General features: G+C 37.7%; 1 protein-coding gene across 6 annotated transcripts in view; it reads left to right on the top strand.

The window, feature by feature from the left end:
* CSRNP3 (cysteine and serine rich nuclear protein 3) overlaps positions 1-27,557 on the top strand; it is a 107,856-nt gene that overhangs the window by 34,488 nt on the left and 45,811 nt on the right. Inside the window, exon 1 of one of the 6 annotated variants that reach the window (XM_068138719.1) lies at positions 24,828-25,483. The exons of the other annotated variants lie outside the window; for them this stretch is intronic. The gene's annotated coding sequence lies outside the window, so the exon portion shown is untranslated. Of the gene's footprint in view, positions 1-24,827; positions 25,484-27,557 lie in introns of those variants that run through there. 6 annotated transcript variants of the gene reach the window in all.

Here is a 27,557-nt window from a genome sequence, read left to right as displayed (position 1 = left end):
TCTTCATATTTCTTTTCCTGTGGTAGCATGTTTTATTAAAAAATAACTGTTAGGCATATCCAAATCAGTTAAATGATTCAAGCAGCATTATATGCTTTTCATTTCCTCAGTTGCTTCAATGGAAACAAATGTGCATGTTTACACATGTGCATATATTTATAGCTTGAAAAAAGCATAACTGTATATGTGTGTATATGTATATCTAGTGTGAAGAAGCATTTCTGTGTGTTTGTGTACATATGTATGAACAAGAGGAGTAACTGTGGTAATGACATACAGAAATGCTGAGTGATGTTTTAAGTGTAAAGTGTCTGACAGAATGCCACAGAACTGAAGAGTGAGAAGCCCCAGGGTTTTATACACATTGTTGACTAGGGCCCCAGTCTACTGAAGAAGGGTATCTGTCTCCCTTCTCCTAAGGTTTAGGGATTTGTGTGAATCAGGCACTTGTTTTCTAGGAAGATATATTTGAGAAACATGATCTATGTAGGAAACAAATTAATTAATGCCATTTTTGTTACTGAGATACGATTTGTGGTTGTTTCTTTTTTCCTTGAAGAAAGTTTACTCTTTCTCTAGTGGATTGTTAGCTAGTTGTTTTATTGGAATCAGGATTTCCCTTTGCTTTAAATCAGACCCTTTTTCTAAACTCCTGGTTAGGGAATTTGGCAGGTGAATTTGTGCTGGCTCAAGCTTCATCTTGGGTGCAAATTGAAAGTTTATCTCATTTCTGCTTACCCCTGCCATTAAATATAATTCTTAAGCAGGGTGGAAGGACAGTGCAATTGTTTAACAGGTCTGGAAACTTCTAGATGCAATCATGATAACCTCAGGAAAGCATGGGGAACACCAGGGCCTGTTTGCTCGCTATTCATAATGCATGTACCTAGTTATTTGAAAGAACAAATAAAAGCTACAGTGAAAATACATCTTAAGGAAACAGAAAAAAGGCCCTTACATTTCTCCATGAAACTCCATTCAAAGCTTCTGAGATTTTTTATTTTTTTCAAAGATGTATTCCCACCTTCACATTACTGCTGTTTGTGTTATTCATGGTTAAGCTACTTGCTTGTTCACCTGCAGTGAAGCCAGCCCTACAATATTCCTGTGTATTGTGATTATTTTCTTTTCAGTGGGATGGTTTCTGTTTGAATGGCAAATGGTTGCAGTGTGTCAGTCCTGTCAAGTTAGTGATTATGAAGTGTCAAGTGGTTCCTGTAAGAGGCAGGAAGAACTCTGGTATGTGGAGTTGGTCTGTGATTCGGTTCTGGGAGATGGAGAGTGAAAGGCTCTTGTGGCCTTAGTTGAGTGGAATTTTATTTTAGTGAGTTTCATGTCTTATGAAAATAACCTGAAATAATATCCATGGAGGTGGACCACCTTGGGTTGGGGCCCAGGTCAGCACGTTGGAAATCTTTTTCTGAACAACGTATGTAAGAGACAGAAGCTAGTGGCAATATATTTTTTAAAGTGATTTGTCCTAGTTTAAAATGCCAAATGTGAGACCTCAGGAATGCTGACCAAAAGTCCCTCCAGGGTATCTCAAACTTGTGATCAAAGAAATTCAGTACCCTTAAGTGGAGGCTTGTACTGAATGTTCTGGGAAGTGCCTGTCTGCTGTTAATGTACCCAGCATATAAAGCAGAAGTAATAGATACTGTTACTTCCCAGACAGTGACAGGATTATTCAAAACAATAATCATACCTGTTCTTACAAGATTCTTTGTTAGATTTGGAGAATTTCTTGACTCCCTGGTTAAATTCACTGAAGCATTTCCAGCATGAAGACCTGAGCCAGCAGACATTTTCCATGATCTTGTTATGTCATGACTGACTTCAGTTTTTGCAGTTTCTATGACAACCGTGATTTTTAATGGGTAAAGAATAAAGTGCTAAAAGATTTTTTGGGGCTGTAAAGTATTTTTCCATCAAAGGACTAGAGTGAAAACATCAATATGCTTTTTGCTAATCAGTACTGTAATTGAATTGCTGCCTAAATGTGGATACCTGTATGTGGCAGACTCTGCATACACTAATTTTTCAGATATAACAGATGAGAAAATAGCTCTATTACAGTTGCAAGAAAACTCTGGGAAATTAATGATAATTTCTACTTACAATTTAAGACATTCTTACTTTTCTCATCATGTAGATATTTACATTCCAAAGTTAACCCTTAAAGAAATGTAATAATCAAGGCATGTCTGAAAGACACGCTGTGTTTTTTCTGAGATTCTTTGGCAATTTTTGTGTGTCATCAGCAAAATGGTACTTGGGAACTAATGGTGGAGTTTCAGTAGGTGGAAGGATAAAATACAAAGAGAGGAGCAAGAACATGATTTGCTGGACTATAAAAGCATTGAGTGCATAGATGAGCAGCTAGTGCTTAGTGAGGAAACAGAGGAGCTAATAAAGAGCTGATCAGGGTGGGAAAAACAGCTATGCCATGTAGAGAGGAGGTTCTCTGAGACAAGGAGCTTGACAAGCAACAGGGTGTTTTTTCAGTTAGAGCAGGAAAGTGGTGGTAACAGATTTTTCTTGGTAAATATGTCACTTTGCAGAAAAGGCTACAGATTGGCTGGCTCATAACTGGGAAAAGAGGGAGGGCTAATGAACAGAATAAGAATGAGCCAGCTTATCAAGATCAAAAGAATTTAATGCTCCAGCAGTTTGCAAATTCTTAGTCAAAGTGACTCATCCTCTTTCACTACATTGATGTGTGTGGAACATATTTCAAAAACACATTAGAAAATTACTGGGAAATGCAGCACTTCTGGACCTTTCTGTGCTTATTAGTCAATAGACAAGAACCTTGCAGCAAGAACTAGTGTAAATCCTGGTCCATATTCTTGAGTATGTACTGTCTGTGGGTATGGAACCATCTCTTGCAGCCAAGTCGGGGATCCGTAGTGCAGAATGACGTTAACATGATGTATGGAATGATACTTTCTGATTTGCTCTTGTCTGTGAGATTAGCTAAAAATGAAATATCATGGCTAGATTTTGTTCTTGATCTGTGATGCAGAATAAAAACTAGATTTATTTGCAATTGAAGTAGTACATGAGATTGAATCTTAGTCACTAGTTTTAGACTTTTGTAACAGTTGATGCCTCTAGATGCCATTACACTGTGCAAAATAATTTTGATAATTCTAAAGTCTAATTTATAGACATAGACATCTTTCTTTATGACATGTGCATGTAATTTTAGAAACACACAATCATGACAGCCATGCCTTTGCTGACAAACATGAATGTTCCTAAGCCCACCATCCTTTCAAAAGTTCCTTTTCAGCTAACTAGTGTAAACTAGTCTTACTCAACATTCTTTTCTGAAGAAACCATAAAGTTGGGATATAGATGGGCTTTATTTTAGTGAAGAGTTGTTCAATGGTCTTTGGCAAACAATATCAGAATTTTTAAATGTGTTAAAACCTTAAGATGTCTTGGGCACTAAAAATAGCCATCCTGCTCTTCAGACATGAAGAAGCATTATGACAACAGCTGGATACCACTGAAAGGTATGGGCAGCCTGATAAAGTTATGTTAACTTCTGTAAGGAAATCACTGATGAACAGAGAAGAGGAAAAATACATTTTCTGTTACCAGTTTATAACTTACAATAGCTTCATTTTTTCTGAAAAAAAAAAAAAATATGCTTGCATTCACAAGACAGCTGTATCCTAGCACTGGCTTTTATTCCTAGTGAGAGTCCCAATGGCCCTTCAGCAGCTTTCTTTGAATTTGCTTTATGTGCTCTTACAAAGCAAAGGAATCTTCAGAAAGACTATTACAGTGTCCTTTCTTCTTACCTAGTGCCAGTGTTGTTTCATGTGTTTCGTACATATTCTTCATTTTATACTGGTTTACAGTTTTTACTACTAGTCTCTAAAGATGACTTTAAACACATTTTGAAATTTAAAGCCAAGTTACAATGAGTGCTTTTAGCAAATTATAGTCTTGTTGTCCATTACTGTAAACATTATAACTAATTTCAGTGTGTATCACCCTCACCATGAGCCATTGGTAGTGGGTTTTTTCTCTTGCTGAATGTTCTTCTGCTAATCTTCACTCTCACAAGCAATTGATTTACCAGTAGGCGTGAGTGAGGGTGGTTAACATCAGAAGGACAAAAACAAGATGCAATTTCTTTTTGTAGTGAGGGGATCTTGGTATAGAGGTTCCTTCCATACAGTGGCTTATTGCTGTTTTCTCTGTCAATTGATACAGCTTCCAAATCTGTGTTTGTGTGACTACAATGTAAAAGTCTCTAGCAGTGAGCTGGGAACAGCTTTCTGTATGGCTTCAGTTTCTTTTGGTTTGGTTTTGTGTGCCTGCTTGTTTGAGGTTTTTTAAGCAGTTGTGCTTGTAAAGCAGAGCAAATGAACTTAGTTTTTTCTTGGTGCTTCATGATGAAACTGTTCTAATGCTTACAAGAAAGATGCAACTGTACCCTCTTATCTTACTCAGTATTATCTGACTTCAGCAATCAAGGTTTTTATATTCTGATTCTTTTTACATCACTTGTGTTGTGGTAGGGCTTTTTGACCCTATTTGGTTTAGACTTGGACCTGCTTAAGATCAAGGCCTATGTCTGCATAGGTAAAATACAGACAGGCTTCCTCTGATAATTTACAGTCTTAAAAGACAGAAAGCATTTAGAGTAAATGTAGAACTGTGGGGAGGAATGGATCCATGGAAATTACTGGCCTGTGGAAAAAAAAATTGAAGACCTTTGATTGAAGCATTCTAGAAAAACTAAAAGCATTAGTAAGTCTGCTGGAGGGTGTGTTGGCTTCCTGCTTTCTTCTTTCTGTGCAGACCAGTCTCATCTCCCATGTGTATTACACTCTTGCTGTTTGCTGTAATGTTGTGCAGCTCATGACAGTCTGCTGGTATGCACCAAGTGCAAATTGTATCAAAGATTCTGATCCTTGAAGGTTTATAAAGAAACAGAGTATAACTCCCCCCCAAAAATACCATAGTGACATGTTTAGAAGTTCCAGTTATGGGAATGTATACAAATTATTATTTCTTTGGAATTTGCTAATTCAGTGGAGTAAAACTGGTTACATGGATTGTTTGAGGATTTGGGGTGGATTTTTTTGCTAAAGCTCTTATGGGAATGAGACAGCTTTCTCAAACTTTCTCTGTTCCATGACTTCTTGTCTTTTTGGCTCCCAGCAATCTTGCAGTGGTATTTTGTGCTCATCTACCAGCAGTTTTGAGCTTGCAAGCATTTAAAGCAAGTGAGGAGACATGACTCTTCATTGATACTGCTCAACACTATTGATTATAATTCTTCTGTTCACTAAATATGTAGCATTTTTGGTGTTTTGATTGTTCATGTGAATACTAATGCTATCCTACTTGTGCAATGTACTTGTGGTAGTACTAGCAGTAAGACATATGAGTTAGCATCCATACCTCAAAGCTTGTATTTCAGAGGTTTTATAATACTTGTAAAAATACGTAAGTAGCTGATTTAATTTGAACTCAAATCATAGTTAAATGACATAGTTCTAAAGGAGAAAACAGCATTTGTCAAGGACATTGACTTGTTCTGTTATTTCCCAGTTCACTATTAAAGCCAATTAGAGCTTTTCTGTACCATGGAGTCTTTTGTGTTTTAATGAATTCATCGCCAGCTATGTATGCCCCAGAGTAATAGTGGTGAGAAAGGGATTTTCACCATCAGACTGACTGAAGACTATACCACTTCCTCCCAAGTGAGGCTTTAACTGTTATTATCCATGGCTCCAGCCTTGTTATACATGACTGGGTTCCACCGTGTGCTTGTGTGCAAAATAATAATAAACCAGCCTGTTAACTCTGACTTGCAGTGAATGTACTGACTATACCATCTCTGAACTTGCTGCGTGCTTATTAAAGACAGCTTAACCTAATGACATTGCTTCCTGAACTTCTGTATTGCTTGATGTTTAGTAGGTGGCTTTGTATAAGAAGTTGCAAATAAAATTTATAAAGTTGATTGTCTCTTTTAGAGACACTTGGCTTGAGATGCAGACAGAGTAGATTTTTAATATTGAAAATTTGTTTTTACATGTTTCCAATTGGTTAGCAGAGTAATTTATATACACAAGGATATTAGGGAATACTTTTGAAAATGTTAAAGCAGAAGTTATGTTTAGAAGTAAACTAATGGTGATTTTAAGCACTCCCTTAGCTCTTATTTTAACTGAGAAATGGCTGTATTTGTACACCTGCTAGCAAAGAAAGCAGACATAAGCAGTGGTCATCTGTAGAGCTATAGTTCAGCAGTGGTTACTATGGAAACTGTAGGTGACCTACATTTTACCAAAAAGTGATAAAGTTTGTGTGCTTTTTAATTATTTTTTTTTTTTCTTAAAGGAAGCACACCTATTAATTTCTACTACTGTTCTTCATCTTTTACACATTGTTTATTCAACGAGCATTCTTAGTTTTGAATGGTTAGTGTGGAATGGATACAAAAGTCTTAGAGCAGAGATACCATTTCATTATTACACTACTGTGTAAAATTATTAGAAATTGTTGCCTTTCTGTCATATTTAATTGTGTGCTGTTAAGAAGAAGATAACACTAATTAATTACTATGTACATTATAATTATTATTTATATAGCTCCCAGAATATGGTCTATAATGGCATGCAGTGGAAAGGTTTACTCTTGTGCATCTATCCATTTGACTAGTAGTACAAGTCAATAGGCTACTGTGTGAATAAAGGTACTCAAACTGTTGGACTTCGAGTAAGCATCAAAAAATGCATTTTGGCTTTAGTGAATTTAGCTTGTTGTTGCCATTAAGGAAGTGAGAGTTTTCTCAAAAAAAAAATAATCTGTTAAAACAAATTATCAGAGAAAGGATGTACATTTATTGAGTGGCTTTGCTAGTATTTATGTAAAAAAAAACCCCACACAAACCCCTCTTCTACTTTGAGTTGTTTATTGTACTTTGTAGTGTGAAGGAACCTTTAGTTTCACCAAAAATTTAAAACAGAGAAAAGCTAAAACATAGACTTGTTAAGAACCAAATATATTTTCCCATATAACTTTACGGACCAATTGTTGATTACTGAAAACTTAGCTCATCGTCATCAGAGTCAATTGTGACATTTGGTGGGAATGCCAGAGGCTGAGGTGGGACTACACAGATCCATAACTGCCCATACTTTGCAGTCTTTCTTCACCATTGACATATACAAGATCATTTGTGTGCTTGCAGCTGCTAATGAACTGCCTCTTGATTTCTGCTGTATTTCCCACTTCCTTTTTTCTGCCCATGCATCTTTTGTAGCCTTGTTTATAGCTCTGAAATTTATACAGCCTGCTCAGTTTGATCTATACTGTGTGGCACACTGCATTCTATCACTGCAGTCATGTGTTACAAGGTTAGTTACCAACTGATTCGTTTGCATACCTCAAAAAATAAAACATTGTTTCCTACCTTCTTTCTTGCTCCAGGTAGCTCAGGTTGCATGCATAGTGTCCATCTGCCTACACTGTGATACATACAAACAGTGGCAGTAGTATTGGCAACAAGTATTACTTGTATACTGCAACCAGTACTGACTGTTTGAGGGAGTTTATCTACTTTGCCTTTATGATGCAGACTGTAATTATCACTTAAATTTCCCGTATTATGATCAAAACCTTTGCTTTCTCAAATTAATTTGATCCTAAAAAATATTGAGCATTGGTGCAATGGCAAGTGTTGCACCCCGATGCTCAAAATCATAGCAGAGAGTTGTATATCCAAAGAGTCGTGGCCAGTGCTGAAGGAGGATATGAAAGTCACCAGAGGTCTGCTGGAGTTTGTACCAAAAGCTACTTCATAATCATGTCATTATGAACTCACTGTGAGCACAAAATACCTTCCAGGCACATTTGAAGTGTCTCTCTGCTGCTTCTGGCCATAAGCTTGTCTCCAGCTGTGCTCAATTATCAGTGCCACTGAGGATGGGAAAAAACGATCACACTGTGGAAACTAGATTCTACATTCAGAAATGTTGAAAGGAATATTCCTTTCTAATCCTCTGCAAGTTGAGCTGAAATACTGAACCAAGATAAGATTGTGACATTATTTTAAAGCAGGAACACAAACATTAGGGACCAGAATGGAAAGCGACACAAAACCAGGCATCTGTAATGTAATGGCAAAGACCAAACTGTTGCTGGATTGTGCCACCAGTCTCTTCTCCCTTTATCACAGCCATGTCCACAAGTGTACACTATGGATCAAAGGTGTGGGGTTTTCCTTTGTTCTTTTTTTTTTCTCTCCAAAAAACTGTATAAAAAAAATCTTTAAAACAATATCAAACCCTGCTTTAAGGACTTCAACAGATGGCAAGTCTGCCACCTGTCTTGGTAAGCAGGATTAATGTTTAATTGTCCTTGCAGTTCTGAATTTTGTTCCGTTCAGTGAAATACAGGGAGTTTTCAGACACCCTATTGTGTCAAAGCAGAAGTAGCTCATGTGTACCAGAAACCAAATGTGCATACTGGCTGTGTGCTCAAAGGTTGTAATATGATTTACACTAAAAGTCAGCTCTGCTCTTCTGAAATACAAAGTATTTTATAAGTTAGTAAATAATTGTTTGCCATAATTAAACATTTTGGTAAGATAACTTTTGTGGCTTACTGATACGTGTGATTCACATACTGTTCTGATTTTTTTCTTCCCCCATAATATGGTAATTGGTTTCACTGCAGACAAACTGAATTTTCTGTTACTCTGTGAGTGTACATAAGGCATTGCTAATACTTTGATAGAACTTCTAAATGTTTGTTGATACCATGTTAACAGTAATGAGACATGAATTTCATTACTTTGAGGACAGATTAAGGAAATATCTACAAACTGAAAACATGATTTCAGAGGTCTAAAAACCCCTCTCGAGAAGCTGGTGTTCTTTGAGATCACAAGGTCACTAGTACAGTAGCAGCTATTCAAATGTGTATATCCATACAATTATGCAGGCCCAATTTCACTTTTGTACCATTTTGTGTTACAAACCATGATGTTGTATTTTACATCTCTGCAGAGATATTATTAGCAATTTTTGAACAATGTTGGGAAAAAAATTCCAGTTTCTGGATGCAACTTAATACTTAAAAATGCTTAAAAGTCATGCTAAAAGCTATTGGATTAGTGTACATCAGCAGCTTCCAATGTAATTAGATTTATACAGGAAAAGTATTCAAACTTGTAGCTTGTGTTTGTCAATGAATTAATTATTGCATATTTGCATCTTTCTTCATGAGCTTACAAACTATAAGCTTTTGGAAAAGGAAACAGTTACCTGAAGAGGTACCTTCAAACCTGTACTTCAGTTTGTCACATCATGACGTGATTTATTTTTTCCAAAGTCATGGATATGATTTATTCAGCCACAAAGAGATGGCAAACACATCTCAAGTAGTAAAGGCGTTCAGAGAACTGTGTTGCATCAATGTAAAAAGTAATTTTAAATGCTTGCTATTTATCAAGGAAACTATGATAGCATCTTCTCTTGGATAATGTTCATAATTTGCTGTAAGCTTTGCTCAGATACTGGGAAGTTTGTCTAATTGCTACCTTTTAGGTGTTTGCTGCAAGGATGAAGGAAAAGTAAGAAAATATGAGGGTAATTAACTTTTATCCTGAAGGGTGATTGTTTATAGGTTCCTGCCACCTAACTGCCATTTCCTCTAGTCCTGTCACTTAATTAGTAAGGAGAAGAGACCAACAACCAACAACCATCCTGCTACAACCTCCTTTCAGGTAGCCTCCTTTTCCCTGGATTCAACAACCCCAGTTCTCTCAGCCGCTTCTCGTACCCCTATTCCCCAGACCCTTCACCAGCTTTATCATCCTTCTCTGGGTAGTTCATGATGATAGAGTTACTGATCCATTGGAATGGGCTGCCTGGGGAGGTGGTGGAGTCACCATCATTGGAGGTGTTCAGGAGGAGACTTGATGGGGTGCTTGGTGCCATGGTTTAGTTGTTTAAGTGGGTTGGATTGGTTGATGGGTTGGACACGATGATCTTGAAGGTCTCTTCCAATGTGGTCTGGTCTATTCTATTCTATTCTATCTCCTTTTCCCCTTTACCTTATTGAATGTTTTTATAGCCTGACGCAAATTGACTTTCTGTATGATTTTTCACATTGTCAGGATTATCCTTATCACACATTACTGAAGGCAGTTGGCAGTTGATTCTTTTTCAGTATCTTAAGACACATACTGTGTTGTTCCTGATTTTGATAATCTGATGAATTTTGACAGTGAGGAGGAGGATACATGCCATTTAATGAAGGCACACTTGGCTCCATTTTCCTCTTCTTTAGCGCATAAGTGTAGTTTAATTCATTAGAAAATTCATATAATATTAATTGAAGAATAACACTTTGATACTGAAATATTTTTCTTTTGCTATACTCAAGTGAGATGCAGTGTGTTCCTTTTATTTGTGTTCTTATGATGCAGTAAGATGGAACTGTAATGAAAAACAAAATAACAAAACAAACCCCAGAAAACAGTATGGTTGACTTAAGTGCTCCATTAAGTTAGATTGGTAAATGCTGCAGGAAAACTCTCCAAATTATTGGCGTTGTTCCACAGCTGGACACAATTAAAAATATGATTTAGGAAGATAATAGACCGATATTCTTTTAGTGGTTGCATCAAAGAGGGTGCTGGTGGGGGAATTTCCCGGTATGAAGTAATTTACATTAGGCAAGCTGAACAGTTTACTGTTAATTTGTGCCCTTCTCCAGAGAGACAGGACATACATGTGAAATTATGGGAAAATCTTCAGAATCATATTATAGAAGCATGTTATGTTTGTGTTGTGATAGAATAGTAACATCAACTGTTCTTGAATTATGGCATATAAATAAATTTTGCAGTACAAGTCTTAATACAGTCATTACTGAAGAAAAACTTTGGAAAATAAGGCTTAGTATCTAAGTGATAATGCTCTGTGGGTAACTTTCTTTTCAGGGTTACAGTGGTTTCCTCTCCCCCTTTGACTTCATTAACTCTTAATGGGTTTTAGCAATTTGAGGAGGCTGGGCTTGGAGTCACTAGCAGTAGCCAATCTATAAAGAGGCTTGGCGACTCATAGATGTGCAAACATAGAATCCTTTGCATCATTCCTCCAGAGCATAATACTGGCAGTCACCAAAACAAATACGCTTAAGTTCTGCTCTGTCATAGAATCATATAATGATTTGGGTTGGAAGGGACCTTAGAGATCATCTAGTTATAACTCCCCTGCCATGGGCAAGGGACACCTCATAGTAGACTAGGCTGCTGAACACCCTTTCCAGCCTTGCTTTGAACACTTCTAGGTTTGGAGACTCCACAAGCTCTCTAGGCAACCTGTTACACTGCTTCATCGCAATATTGTTACCTGCATTTCTACAGGTAATACCCAGGAGAGCCTTTCACTCACTGCCAAATCTGTGAATAAAGAAAAGGACCTTAAGCAGCCCCCATGAGGAGCCCCCCAGTTATTGTAGCGGTCTGGAATCCTAGTCATGGGTTCTGGGTCATGATCAGACACTGGAAGATGTTTAGAATAGAATAGAATAGACCAGGTTGGAAGAGACCTTCAAGATCATCGCGTCCAACCCATCAACCAATCCAGCCCACCTAAACAACAAAACCATGGCACCAAGCACCCCATCAAGTCTCCTCCTGAACACCTCCAATGATAGTGACTTCACCACCTCGCCAGGCAGCCCATTCCAATGGGCAATCACTCTCTCTGTATAGAACTTCTTCCTAACATCCAACCTATACCTTCCCTGGCACAGCCTGAGACTGTGTCCTCTTGTTGTGGTACTGGCTGCCTGGGAGAACAGACCAACATCTGCCTGTCTACAACCTCCCTTCAGGTAGTTGTAGAGTGCTTACTAATAATTCCTGGTCGCATCTGCTATTGTTATCCTGAAGTGTGAAGCCAAGATTTTGTCATATTGTTCTGATGTGAGACATAGAGGAAGGGTAAGAGTTCCCACCCCTTCCTTGTTTCTCTCTCTGGCAGTTGGATTTAGGATTTTGGAGTATGTAAGAGATCAGTTCAAAGGGATTTCAAGGCTTTGTTTACTAAATAACATAACCTATCTAATATGTGATATAATAGCATAAATAAATAATGTGACAACAGAACAGGTACCTATTTTTTAAATTTTTATTTCCCTGCCCTTCCTCTTGTAAAGGGGAATGTTGTTCTATTTGTTTTTAAATGACAAGTTAACTGCTGTAGTTAGTTTACAGGAGTAAGCAAATTCCAAAACAAGAACAAGCTGGGAAAATTAATAATTTAACCTTAGATAGGTAAGATCTGCACAGAATTACGATGAAAACTTATGCAAAGGTTTTTGGTTTAACCAGTTAAGGATAAAGCAGCTTCAGAAGTGCTTATTCTGCAGTTGGTTTGTGACAGTCTGCCAGTTCAAGCATCTTGTCACTTCTGTGCCTTCCTCCTCAGGCAGTAACCTGCCTTTCCATACTTTGTGAACACTCCCTCTATACCTCCCTTCCCATACAATGTCACAACAGCCTTCACTTAATTTCTCCCTATGGATCAGCCCTTCCTCAGAATTGTCAACAGTCATCACAGCCTCAAAAGAGAAAGTGTATTAAGGTATGTGCTTTGATGCACCAAGCAAAGCTATTTTTCCATTTTTGGACTGATTTCTTCTCTCTGTGTCTTACTGAGTTTGAATTTCTCTTTCAATTACAGGTCAGACAAATGATAGAAAATTCTGCATACCTGCAAAATGACAAATACGATTCTGATGAAATAGGTTTTGTCTCTTTTGTATGGTAGAGGGAGGAATTGCTAGCAGATGTCAATTCTGCTTTTGATTTTATTTTACTTTTTTCATGTCCAAACACAAGACTCCTGTCCACCATTTATCTCAACACCCCAATCTCTGGCTAAAAGGGGAAAAAAAACAATAACAACCACCAATAAAACTCAAACACACCTCAAAACAAAACCCAAACCAAAATCCATCCACAACTCTTGAAATGACTGCATTTGCAAGATCTGAATGGCGATGAGGATGAAAAAAAGTACATCTCAATCCACTTACCCAAAATGGGACAAAGCAGATAGCATAAATCACTAATCTAATTGTACTGGAACAGCTGCCCAGATATAGCAACTGTGAAATCTGTAGTTGTTTTTTAACCAGCATGTCATCCCTGTGTGCTGTGTCACAGTATCTGGATCTAGTGCCTGCTTTAAGATGTTTTGGCTGGTGGGGATAAACCCTGATGAGAGTTACTGCACCAATGCAGTATCTGCATCCTCTGCAGTGGTGCTGGCCAAGTGCTAGCACGTGTACTCACATGACACAAGGAGATGTATGACATGAAGAGATATACCAAAGGCTAAACATTCCTGAAAAGAATGATCCCTTCTATCACAAATGCAACAGTTTTCCTGTGCCAGAATCTACAAAACTGCAGGACAACTGAGCAGAGGATATTTCAGGGACAGATGGCATAGTCTTATTTCTAAAAAGGACATAATTTAATTTCATGTGACGGGTGCTGCTTTTAAATGCATAGCATAATAAAGCCTGAACACTTTGGCTGAGGTCAGCCTATCTAATAGTGTCTTCTTATAGAAGTAAATCATGTAAAGAAAAATTCTTCTCTTAATCATTTTCCAGTGATTCAGTGCAAGAGTTTTCAATCAAAAATCACAATATATGGAAACTTGGAAGATTTATGTGACTATAAATTCTCTCATAGGACTTTTCTCCCCAGAAGTCAGAAATGCAGAATAAAAAGATAAAAAGGTGTGTGTCCTGTGTTCCACCTTAGGGAGCAGCTGCTGCAAAATTTCTCTTGTAGTACTAGGGGCTTATATTGTAAGTTTTGGGGCTGTGATTTCCTCTTTGAGAGTTTGGCTCAGATACCAGTACTAGATAAAAAAAGATTTATTTACTGGGAATGGCAATCCTCAGTATTTAGAGAGTGCAAAATTAATGTATGTGTTTTGTACTTCTTATTGTGTAAGCTATAAAAATGTATGAGTTGTCCACTTCAGAACTGTGAGGCTGTTTAAAAATCCTCAGTAACTCTACTGGAGAAGGTGTGCATTATGCAAAGAATAAGTACTTTAATGGTGTTTCTATCCCTTTTCTGTGACAATACAGATTTTTGTTGATAATATAATGTAGTGAGCGAGCTGTAACACAGGGATTTTAGAGATGTGTGTTCTAGGCTCTAGAGTTTCCTTCCTTTGTGAATCTGAAGAATTCATTAAATTTGTCCAGAAGAGATTAAATCTGCCTTTCTGCAAGATGCTCAAGCTATATTCATGCTTAATGAAAATAACTCTGCTGGGATTATTTGTTTGTTTATTTTTATGAATTTCTGTTCTCACTCAAATGGGGCCTTAAAAATCCAACTATGTGAAACTACAGCAGAATAAATGGTTAAGGATGCTGATGAAAAATTTCTAAAAAGTGTATTATTCACACTTAAATATTTTAGTAGTTTCTTTCTACCTCTGCTTCTTCATCATCATCCCTATTATCATTCTGACTATTTGAAAAGCATTTATAATTCAGTAGTCCAGTTTAGTACTTAAGTAACTCCTAGACACATTCTTGTTGTTTCTAATCCATCAAGAGTACCCAACAGCTCCTTTATTTTCTTCACAGCAGTCTAATAAGGTTAGAAAGGTCAGAAGAAACTAGCAAGAAAGGTCAGAATGGCTTATAGATGGATCCTTTTCTGTAGGCTGATATTCAACATGCTGAGAATGGGCTAGGCTATACTGTTTGGATTGTGCAGCGAAATAATGACATGACTAATTTGACAAGTAGTCTTCATTATTCTTTCCCACAAAATGTATTTGTGGAACTAGAGCAATTAGTAGGGATTATCTTTGAGAAGAGAAATAAATTCCTTTTTGTGTATAAAAATAACACTAGGTGATTTAAATGTTTAGTACCTAAAGATTTTCAATTTTTTTTTTTCACACATTCAGGTGACAGGATATACCCCTGTATCAGAAGGAACAGTACCTTCTCATCCACATACTGATGTTACTCAGAATTGTAAGGTTCATGACAGGTTACTTAAATTTTCAGACTTGCCAATAATTTTCTGGATTTGAGTGTGTTTGGTTTTGGTTTCCCCTTCTTTTTTTTTACTTAGTTATTGACAGAAGTGCAAAATTACTTCTGATTGATTTCCTTCCTCTAATTATTTTGACTTACTCAGTGCAACAGATTCTATCACACTGATGGTCTTGATGCATACCTGTTACTTTTAATCACTAAGAGCACAATTGTGGGATAAGTCACAGTAAAATGTTTTTGATTTTTTTCATTTGGGTTTTTTTTTTAATTCATATAGAGAAGCTAGGCATAGAATAGTTAAACTGCTTGAAATGTCACAAAATTACTCGTAAAAAAATGGCTTTCAAGGTTTTTAACTGGTTATGGATACTGAAACCCACTTGGATGCCTTCCTATGTGATCAGCTCTAGGTGATCCTGCTCTGGCAGGGGTGTTGCCAACCCCTAACATTCTCGGATTCTATGTGATTTCAGGTCTCTGCTTCCAGTTCAATGCTAGCAGCTAGATAGGCTTGCTAGTTTACAATGCAGAGAAAAGTTTTGAAATACAGTCATTAGTTAAAGTATTAATAACATTTGTATAGCGAAAATAACAGTTGTGTAGCAATTAATAAGTGCTTAGCATGACATGCTATTTGTTGCTAGCTTTTATTCCTGCTGTGGAATTGTGCACTCTCAGACTATGTCTTGAGAGTCTTAATTGGTTACCCACAGTCTTGTGAAAATTCCCCTACATTGTATTCGGCATTTAATGTATACACAGGCCTCTGGATTTTTTAATTAGTTTTCTGAAGATTTCACTTGGGCTGATTACTGGTGTTGGATAGAGAGTTCAGTGCTCTTACCGCCTGCAAGGTCACTTTGTTTGTATGCTTAGATTGGAAAAAACGCTGGATGTGTGGATAGGCAGGAATTCACACTCCAGTTCTGGTTCAAGCTAGATTCGACTCGGCTATTAGTCTCTCTAGTATTCTAGTATTTTGGGGGCTGGCTTTCCTCTTCCCCATCCATAGTAGTCTGATGTCAATAGGGAGTTGCTTTTTATTGCTTTTTCTTTTTCAGTGGATAGAATTACATTCCTAGTAGCAGGTGACAGGCAGCATCACAGTATGGTAATTCTGGTATTCTCATTCATTTACTTTACTTTGTCATTCAGTTACTTTAGGATTTTCTGTGTATATACATTAGATACAGATATATTTCTTAGATCTCAGAATAAACATTTCAGTCTCATCTTCCACAGCCCATCTTCAAGAGTTCACCTTATAAATCTTCTGAAATGCCTGTGCTTTTTTCCACTCTTCGTTCTTCTGTTTCTCAGTTTAATTTTGAAAAGGCACATATTTTTTTTCCTATCCTTCAACTTTCTAATCAAGTTATATTTGTAGTGGCCTTTTCATTTCTATTTGTACTTTTCTGACTAATCTAAAAAAAAAAAAAAAAAGTTCATTTTTGATGTCTAGGCTAACAATAGATGCATCCCTCTCAGACTTTAACTGTAAGATATTTTTTCAGTAAGCTGCATGTCTTTCCTCCAAAGATAGTTAACTGAATTCAGCTAAAGCAAAAAACTATTACACAGGCATTGTAGCATTTTCCATCTCAAATATCGCAAAATCCTGGCCTTAAAAATGCATTCTTACTGTCTTCTCATGTATTTATAATGCTGCTTCAAAAGTGACGTTACTTTGACCTGCTGATGCATTTATTTGTGTCTCCTTTAGCATCACTCTTTCTGTACTGTCATAAATGTATATTCTTTGCCTCTACCTCTAGAAACAGAGACAAGTTCTTCTTGCCTTTTACTCTCCACTTAACTGTCAGGGTTCATTAATACCGGTAATTTTTCAAATATTCAACTCCTGTGCTGTTCATGATGTTTTGGGAAAGTTCCTGCAAATGTATTCCATTGTTCTTTTAAATTATTTTGTACAACTCATATTTGTCATTTTCTGTATAAAGCCTTCAGCTGAGGTGTAAAAAGAACTGTTATGAGGTGACAAGTGATAACTCTTTGTTTCCTCTGCAGTCCTAGGGCTTTGAATCTACCTTTGTTTCCTGCTTGATATCTAAGATATTTTGCTTCTAAAGGCTATACATCAGAGAACCTTTTAAAGCTATTTATCAGGTTATATATAGCTTTTAAGGTTGTTAATACTGTCATTATTGTGGCATCATAATCTAAAGATAACCACCAGGCAAGGTTTGTGGGGAAATTAGCATTTTTTAATTAGATTAACTTCTGCAGTCAGAAAAATAGGCAGGCTTTTGTGTGTATGACCCCTTTCTCATGTCCTCAAAGGGTTCCGTTTTCTTAGTCATCTCAGCTTGTCTACTTAAAGATACTGCTTTTCTCTGCAAACTCTGCCTATGTCATTGCTTGACACACTGAATGTCATGACAAGACTAGGAAGTGTTGATCTGGGTCTGTTCCCAGATGATTACAAATGTAACTGGTTTTTTTTTACCACTACAGCAAAAGAATATGAATATCAGCACAAAGTATGTACCGATTGGCTGTTTAAAGTATGTTGAAAGCTAAATATGACAACTTTTCAGGAATTCTTACAGTATTGCAGGTAATAAGGAAACTGCAGGATACAAAATGCACATTTTAAATAACACAAAATGTTTTCGGCATGTAAATGGGGCCACTCCTGTCTCTTAGTCTAACACATCCAGGGCAGTGAGAATGTTTTTGGTCTGCAAAAGTAGAACAGCTGGCGCTGGCAAATCTTTATAATTCTTTAAATCTTAAATGGCTGAAGTCTGCATGTGTGAGCCTGTATTGTGGAGACTTACATAACAGCTACTGACAGCAGACTTAGGGCAAAACAGTTCCAGGCAGGAAGCTAGAGCATTGGTAGGGTCACTGAAATCCACCTACCCCAGGAGATGGAACGAGACAGGCAAGGATCCTTGATTACCTGCTTTTCAGTCACAAAACTGGTGAGTTCCTTTGTGAGCTTCGAGCCATTGATCTGGTAAAAGTCTGTTAACAGCAAATGACAGTTGCTGTCAGCCTGCACCTTTGCTGTAGCCTGGAAGGTCAAAAGAGACACATGGACTACACTCTTCCCAAATATCTGACAAGACTAGTATTATCTCCATTTGCTGTAGCAGAAATAAACAGAGTCCTTGTGTTCTTAAAAGGAAAAAATACTACGACAGAGTCAATGTTATCCTCAGTGGTTAAAGATGCTGGGCCAAAGGGATAAATCTGGCTGAGAAACCACATACATTTCAGGGATGCCAAAAATCACATTGAGATAGTAATCACTTCTTTTCTACGACATAAGAAATGGTCAGATGGCAAAATTTTCTATCAGGTGAACCAGTGGTCACTACAGTCCAAGTTTTGTCTGTACCACATATTCATGAGCCTTATTCAAAGTATTTGAATATAATCCTGGTTGGGAAACTTATTTATTTATTTTTAATCTATTACCTGGAAAAGATGCTGAATAATAAAAAAGAAAAAAAACCCACAATCCCAGTTTCCTCCACAGAAAGTGTACCAACACAAGAGGCTGAGAAAACTGCAGTTGTTAGGGTCTGTAGCCTGACATACTAGACCCATGGCTACTGTGGGTGTGATAAGACTATCTATATAATACCGTGAACAACAATCTAACTGGAATATTGAGTATTACAACTCTTAGATGTCAAGCTGCTTAATTGGAAAAAAGAAAACAAACCAAAAACCCAAAACAAACCACCACAAACTTCAGGAAGGTTTCTGAAATGTTGAAATCTTGGAAGACATTTGGCCCATAAGAAATGCTGTAATAAAGGCCTTTATTTAGTCCTGATGCCTTTTACAAATCAATTTCTGAACTCGACGGGCTTACATTCTCAAGGTTTAGAACATTAGAATGACGTAGTAAAAAGTTTACTCTAGGAGTATAGTGGTTCAGATTTTAACTTGATGAAAATCTTTTCTATATGCACTGAAATTTATTTTGGATGCTACAATAGAATAAATTTTTTACTTATTTCAGACTGATTTCAGGGGAAGTGAAATCATTACCATGTTGTTAGAGTATGAAGAAGGGAATCTCCAGCAAAACACTTTTACTTGGTTAATGTAGTCTGCTGTCATGGAACATACAGGGGGAAGAAGGTGGTGTGTGCTGCTGGCAGAGAAGACTCAAACCCAGCAAAATTCCCAGTGCTGTGCTGGTGTTATCAACAATGCTGGTACACATGCAAAGAAATAAATAAAAATTATTTTCAAGTTCTGCTGGATACACATAAGGAAAAGAAGTTAATGCTGGCCAAATGGAAATGGACAGAATTATTAAAGGAGAATCAGTTTCTAGGCTTTAAAGGTTAAAACTGTGAAGAGTTATCATACAACCTAGAATTAAGTCCTTTTAAGGTTTAAATGACAGATCTAAGATGTAAAAAGGTAGGAAGAAGAGCTGCAGTGGATTCACTTCCTGTGGAATGAGATCCTAAACTGATGTTTAGCAATCTAATGCAGACACCTTATTTTAGAATGTAGGTATCTTGTTATATATAAGAGTAAAAGTTCACTATGGTTTTTTTTGTTGTTGTAAGTAGTGCATTGAAAATATCTTGTGTTGTAAGTTGGGATGCTTTGTAAACTACTAACTGCTTTAAAAACTCACATTGCTGCTTAGATCTGTCTGTCTGCTACATTTTTATTTCTGTCACTGCTCAAAATACTTCTATTTGTGGTAGACAGAAACAAATTCAAATATTGTAACAATGAAAATTAAAGAACTTGTCTGCTCTGCTATGAGAATTGTGAGAGTGAGGAACAAAGCAATGTTGATGGTTTAGCAACAGTAGTGCTTTAGAAAGTTCTGTTGATGACAAGTCCGGTAAGGAAGGATGATCTGCTTTTCCTTGATTGGATTTTATTCCTCTTTCAACTGTGCTGACTCAGTAAACTTCTTTTGGTTTACTGTGGTATCAGTGGGACAAGAACCAAATAGTTGTGAGAAAAAGAAAGAGAGAAAATACTAACTACCATGCTTGCTTCAAAAAAATCTCTTAATTTTAATTAATTTAAAACTTCTTGCTGGTCAATAGCGAAGTGAAATTTTTAAGTTGGAAAGTAAGAGAAGAGAGATGGAGTAAGGAGTATGTCAGTTAATTAAAAATGAAAATGCAAACTGTTTCATCTGGATTTGTCTTGCAATTTCTAACTGTACCAAGCATAACTCTCTGTAGCTCTGCATTACTCCTTGGCATAGATCATGTTTCTATGTCTGAGCTGTCATGGAAACAGGCTACAGCAAAGCTGGTTTATGAAGCACATACAAGACAGCATAGGCAATCTTTCTTAAAGTATCTGCTGCCTTGTAAATCTTTTTTTTGTTCTTTCTTATTAAACAAAATAACAAGGAGTTTGTTCTTTAAAATAGATTCTCTTTTATTTGAAAAACTCCATGCTTTGCTGGTGTTTTGGATGGTGGCTATATCAGGCATTATAGCAAGACAAAATTAATTGCTTTGATTATTCAGATCATCTAATGCAACTGAGATTCTTTCGCTGCTTGGCTATACATCGTTCACTCCATTAATTTGCCTGCCAAAGTTAATATGTTCTTTGACTTTGATAGTTAACCAGTAGTTTTGGAAAAGGTTGTGAAAGGAGAAAGAAATCCTGTATGTTTACTACAGATTACGTATGTTTGTGGGCAGTAGCTCTTCCAATACATAGTGCTATTCAGTGGTACTTTCTGACAGGAAGTGCACTTTCCAAGATACCACCCTGATAAGATGATTTGTTTTACTGTTGAAAAATGCCAGTATTGTAAGATATATCAAGATTGTATGATTAAAAATGTGGTTGTTTTCAAGAGCTGTTGTGCTAAAAATCATTAGGAAGTGGTATACTGTTATATGCCTTTTAATATGTTTAAAGAGAATTCACTGTTGTGCCTGCTTTGCATCACATGATTTAGGAATTTGCTCCTGTTCACAGAGATTTATTTATTTTTTTAAGTCAGAAAGAAAGGAAACTATACATAGTGTCCTTCAAATTAACATGACAAGGCAAATGTGCCAGAAATAGGAGTGAAGGGTAGCACTGGCAGCCTTACACTGACATGCTAGAGGTCACTGTATGTAGTTTGGAGATGAGATTGCTAAGGTGCCAGGCATCAGAACAGCCTCTTACAGGCCTGTCCTTCAGTGATAAGCTGCTTTCTCTGTCCATCTGTTAAGCTGAGCATGTCTTCTTACCTTTCAAATATATTTTGTCTGTTTTCCTGCATTTCACATGGTAGACTCTGATTTCAAAACACGGTTGTATTTCTTTGTTGAAAATGCCATTTAGTAATTAGTAAGTTTTCAATATTTATGTAATTCAGGAACCAAAAGTATGCTACTCTTTCTGGTGTGCTACTGAAATTTATTAAGCCCCACTATTTGGAATGGAGTAGTTACTGTGGCGGTACTTGAAGGTAGTTTAGCTGTGACTGATGTATCCAGAGAAAGGAATATATTTGGGGACAGAGTGAGGAAATTTATTTGATTGAATTATATTTGGTCTGGTAAGAAATATATAGAATTTATACTTAAGATTATCCTACCTCAGTGTTACTGACAGTAACTTCAGATGGAGAGCTTTAATTAATCTTACACAAATTTCTCTCATAGATGTTCATTTTTCATGATGTAGAACTTGCACTGCTATGGCGGGGCTCCATGGAAAGTTAACAGCTCTGCCTCATCCTGAGCTCAAATTATAGCATGGGCACAGCTCATAGATCTTACCAAAAGAGTGACCACAAACCATCTACTTACAAACCTGAAAGCCAGTGCTGAGGCATTTGGAGTTGCTGCTGCTGTAGCTCATAAAATACCAACCATGGCATGTGAATTGTGCTGTTTGTGAGAGTTGGAGTAGAGGATGTGTGGTTCACCGAACAGGTTTCATAAATTCTGGACTTCTGACATTTTTTGGCACTAGACTGAAAAAGAGAGTTTCAGCAAAACCCTCTTCTTCCTAGCTGGTGTGTAAGTGGTTGCATTTCTGGTGTACATGGAGGAACAAGAGCTCTTGCATTTTATTGCAAGGTACAGGATTCAGCCCTATAGTATAACAAAGCATTGAGTGCAAGTTGCCCTTTATGTTTCATGGAATCGAACAGAGCTGTCCCAGTAGCTGTTTTGATTCATATCTGTTTCACCCAATTCTGACACAGGGTGCTGAGCTCAATACCTAACAAAATAATTTAGTTGTATAAGGTGAGAATGATTTGAAGTTCATATCATAGGCTTAGTCCCATTTTGTGATATATGGCTGGTTTTGGATTGTTCTGAGCTTTCTAATTTTTTATTTATTTACTAAATTATGTGCAAGATACATACTTCAGTGCATATAACTGGTATATAAGTACTCAAGTTTAGATGCATATAGGTAGGATAAATCAGGATTTACATAATTATTCCTTACTAATGATGGAGGCGATTCAATGTCTGCATTTCCTTAGCACTTCCCTGTTTGTGTAGGTTCTGTGGAATGGGAAAGCATAGCAATGTTCCTGTGAGTGACATTTCCCTACAAAGCAGATGTGGGTTCTGGCAGTTTACCATTATTTACAATTCGTCAGCAGGTTCTTGATTATTTTTTAATTTTGATTCACAAGGAACCTTTTATTAGAGGAAAGAGAGCTCTTGCTTACATCAGCTCCCATAGGAGACCTTGAGTGGAAAAGACTGCTAAGCATATCAATGCCATTCTCCTACTATTGTTTCAAAGAGGCATGAATTTGGATTCTCCTGAAGAAGTCCTGTCTCATTTTGTGGCTATTCCTACTATGGAGTGACAAAGGAGGTCTGGGTTCTAGCTACTGTGAAACATGGGTGATCTTTAACTCATGATTGCAAAAATACACTTCCTTAATAGTTTGGGCAGAAAGTCAACAAAATGGCCCTGATAAAGACTTCAGTCTATTTAGTAAATCTGTAAGAAGAGAGTATGAGTTGGAATATAATGTACCTACCTAAAAATGTTAAGTTAGAATTAGAAAATTTCAAAATGTACTATGGAGGATTGAAGCTTCTCTCCCTTCCCCCACCCCCTGCTGAAGAACTGATTAACTGAGGCTGCCTTTCCTACAGCATGAAGACTGCTTGCTGCTATTGTCTCCTGCAGAAACAACACTTTCCTGCTAACTGGTTTAACTGTATCGTGTCCTTGAACATATTTTCCTTTAACCTCCTTTCAGGGTTTGAGAAGTACTCCATAGGGTATATAAGAATGACACCCAGAAATGTGACAATAGTATTTGTGTTCCAGTCAGATTTTGTGCTTTCCATCTGTCAAACATTTGATATTTCTTTTTTCCCCACTAGTGCTACTGCAGCAAAAGTGCCTGCCTTCTGTTTATGTCTTCCTACACTAGCATTGTGACATCATCAGTGAAATCGCCAGGGGAAAAAAATATGCATAGCCGTAGCTAAACCAGCTGTTCGTTAGCAACCCATCTAGTCTGCTTTAGTTTCTTCTCATTAATGCATACATGGTAGTGCTTCCTGCTTAAGAGACGTAGAAGGTTCTCAGCCACAAACCATCTGCTTGGAGTGTGCCTTTAAATAGGTAAAAATGGTGTCACTTTAAAATATACTCATGCTTGATAATGGAATTTTTTGTTAAACAAAATGGCTATGAGTCTAGAAGATATTCGTCACTGAATTTAGTTGTGGGGAATTCTGAATCCTTTATGACCCATCTTCTATAATTCAGTATAATCACAGAGACTGCATATCAACTGTTGGAAAACCTTAATAATACACCAGAAGCAAGATGCTGAGAACAATAAAGAAACAGGGAGTTTAGTCATTGATTTGCATGATGACACAGTAAAGTGCACGCATCTGTGTTCGTCATGCTTGTCTCTTCTGCCATGAAAATCGGTGGCAGAACTTACACTGACTTCCATAGGAGCAGAATAATGCCAACAAAGAGCAACAAGCTGTCATTTATTCTAAAGAGGAAGATCTTAAATAGAACAACTAGGTATTTCATTTGTGGAATGTTAATGAGAAAACAGTTCCTTTTTGCGATCTTATATTTTCAAAATGATATGAATAATTCCAGAGCTAATTGACTATTTCACAGAATAGCTGCATCTTTGCAATGTTAATATTATGGTTAATTACATGTTCAGTACCAGTTTTCAGGGTGGAGAAGAGATGTTAATTTATCATCACTAGCTGTACGTTAAGAGTTTTAAATGAGAATATTCTGGGAATTCAGTCTGCAGTAGGAGTTAAGATATCTCCAAATATTCAAAAATGTATCTCTGATACTAATAATAGATCAGTGAGAGAAGTCATTAAATATTTATCTTTTTTTATAAGTGCTTTTGTAATTTTGAATGTAATCACTTACTGTGGTGTAAAATGCTTAGGTAAATATTTTTTAACCAATATAAACTGTTAAATTTATAATTTTGTGTTTAAAAAAAAAACAAACAAAAACTCAAACAAATAACACCCCCACCTTCCCCAAGTATCACCAACTATTATGAAGACGAGATTAGACTTCATTGTACTATATAATTTGTCATTTGGATTTGAGACTAATCCTTGCTCAACTGGCCGATTCTTATTCATCGGAGTAGTCTCACTGAAACCAGCAAAACTAATTTTATGACCAAAGATTACAGGATAATGCCCTTGACTGATGAGACAAATTTAAATCAAGGGGTTGCGTTTTTGGAGCAATTTTTCATTCAGAAGCTCATCCTCTATGTAAAGGATAAACACTGTCAGATTAAGTGTTGGCAAAATATTACCTCTTCAGAATATTAATTTCAGTACGCACTGTGCGTGGAGCGATGCAGACAATGCACAGGTTTTGCCACTCCCCGGAAGGAAAAATTACTTCAACAACTGTCTTTAATTTCTATTTGAACCTGTGTTGTAGTGGCAATAATAGTATTAATAATTATTTTTTAAAAAGACAAACAACAACAAAAAAAAATGGTGAGGGGATTTCCATAATGACTGCACTCTTAATGAGCTAAAGAAATCCTTAAGAGTCTGTTATTCCTTCCTCATAGTAGACCTCAGCTGATAAAAATATGTGTAGCGGGTGAAATCAGTGACATGCCTGGCTTTCTCAGACAAAACTCCCATGTGATCACACAGGCAGCCTCAGTGAGCCTGAAGCTGCTCAGCAAGCAGTAGGTAATGAGTCTTTGTGCAGAGCGAAGCTCTTGTGGCTGAACAATAAAGCATATGGTACCAGCAATAAAACACAGTGCTGGGAAATTTAAGAAGATTCTGCTGGAACTAGGAAGACAGTGAATATGTCAAACGTTATAAAATGATGATCAATCTGGTTTGGTTCCTAATTAGTAAAAACAGTGCATGGACTGGAAAAACAACAATTTGAACAGGTCAGTTGTTTTATAGATTCTTCACGCACTTCAGTATTTTAACTGTAAGCGGGGGGCTTGCTATTTCCTTTTTATTGGTAAAGCCAGGGGGGTCTGCATTTTGTAAAGTGGGATTAGAAAGATGTACATCAATGTGATATCAAGCTAAATAAATTGTGTCAGCTCTGTCATCAGATTCATTGTAAAAATGTTTCTACTGTTATTCTTATGCAATTCAAATTTCAATTGTGCATGAAAAACTGGATAGCAAGTAAAAATAAATTTATGCTAGATGGATCATTTGCCAATATCATAAAATATTTAGTAACAACAATCTATTATTCTGCTATGTATTTGAGACCTAATCCTTTCTCAGGAGGAAATTTGTAATGTCTGTGTTAGGTTAAAAATAATAACATTGAAGCATTTCTAACAGTGCACTTATATACTTCTTTTTTTGTCCTTGAATGATTTTGCAAGTGGTGTTTTGTGTTATTTTTAAAGCAATTGTATACACACAGGAATGATACATTATAACCCTCTGCATTTATTTCACTCTAATATTAATGCCAAATGTGTTATTTAGGTTTTTTTCAATCAAGTAATTATTTCTCTTAGTAGTTCCTAGTTAATTATGCATAGCATTTTATTTGAAAACTGCTCCCAAAAAATGTAGTGGCCTGTGTTTTCTTAAGACATTTAATTTCTCTGTCATACCACATCCCATAGAAATTACCTGTGTAGAAGTTTTTATCCATAAATCTCTTCGGTGTTTTTATCTCTACTCCAGTACTCAAATCACAAACTAGATACTCTGGCACTGCCTGAGAGAAGATAGATCTGTTGATTTATTTTTTTTTTTAAAGGAGAGATAGGGGGAAATAAACCTAAAATAAAATGTAGAGAACATGGTGTAATTTTCATGTGAGCTTAAGATTTCAACTGAGAAATGTTCTTTATAAATACCAATTTGAACAGTTTAAGAATATCTACTTTATTCCTGTGTCAATGTGGGTAATACAGCTCAGCACAGCCAGAGGCACCGGGCTAACGTGGGGGCGAGCCGTCCGCAGCGTGGGGATGCTGGCTGCAGGCCGGACGCCACACTGGGTTGGCTGCGCTGGCTTTGTGTCCGTGCGGCGCTGCCGTGGCGACTTTGCGTGATGCCCATTCACGTGGGAGAGCTGAGACAGGGTGCGCGGAAATCGGGCTCGTCGCCTTCCCCCCGCGCTCCCTACCCTCGGTGATTAGGGAAAGAAGGGAGAGGAAGGCCGGGCTGTGGCCACAGGGGCGGGGGGCAGTGTGGGTCTCCTTGGAAACGGCCGCGGTGGGCGGGTTGGCTCTCGCTCGTCTTGGGGCGGGGGGCGCCGGCTAAAGCGGGCACTACTGCCTGGCCCCGGTGGCGGCCCACGACCCCAGTGGCAGTGCGGGTCTGGGAGGTGAGATGGGGAAAACGGCCGCTCTCCGGGCTTAGCCCGGCGTGCCCTGCGGCGGGGGCGGGCCCATGTAGATGAGGGAACGGGGGCGGGCACAATAGCGGCTCGGTGGGGCCCGGCCCGCCAGCGGCGTTGCCTGCAGGTAGGGTGGCGAGGCGGCGGCGGGGACCGGGGCGTGCGGCCTTCTGCAGCGCCCGGCGGAAATGCGCCTATGCGGCGGTTTCCCGGCTGCAGGACTGTGCGGCTGCCTGGCGGCGGACCCTGCTCGCTCTCTCGGGTTCGTCGGGAACGCGGTGCGGGCCCGCGCCCCGCAGGATGCTGTGGCGAACAAGAAGTGCCCTTGCGAATGCTTGTGTGTGGCTCCTGCTTGGCCCGTACTCTTAGGGTCTGGAATATGGTGTAGCCTTAAGTGCAGAGTTTTCTTGTAATAAATATTACTAAACCTAGGTGCAGGTGCTTCGCAGACAGTGTATTGAACAGCTTGGCATCTCTCTGAAAACAGCCGTGTTCCAGCTTTAGACAATAGAGCTGAAAAGATGTATTTCAGTGGTTATTTTGTTGTAGTTCTCATACGCAACTAGCAGTTTATGTCGTGGAAAGCCCTGGTAAACCTGTAGTAACACCTGCAGCACTGATACTCAGACTGAATATGTCCCACT

Source organism: Melanerpes formicivorus, unplaced genomic scaffold (genome assembly GCF_026170545.1).
Source record: "Melanerpes formicivorus ecotype bairdi unplaced genomic scaffold, bMelFor1.0.p_v2 SCAF_5, whole genome shotgun sequence".
In the NCBI taxonomy this organism is placed as follows: Eukaryota; Metazoa; Chordata; class Aves; order Piciformes; family Picidae; genus Melanerpes; species Melanerpes formicivorus.
This window is presented reverse-complemented; position numbering and strand designations above follow the sequence as displayed.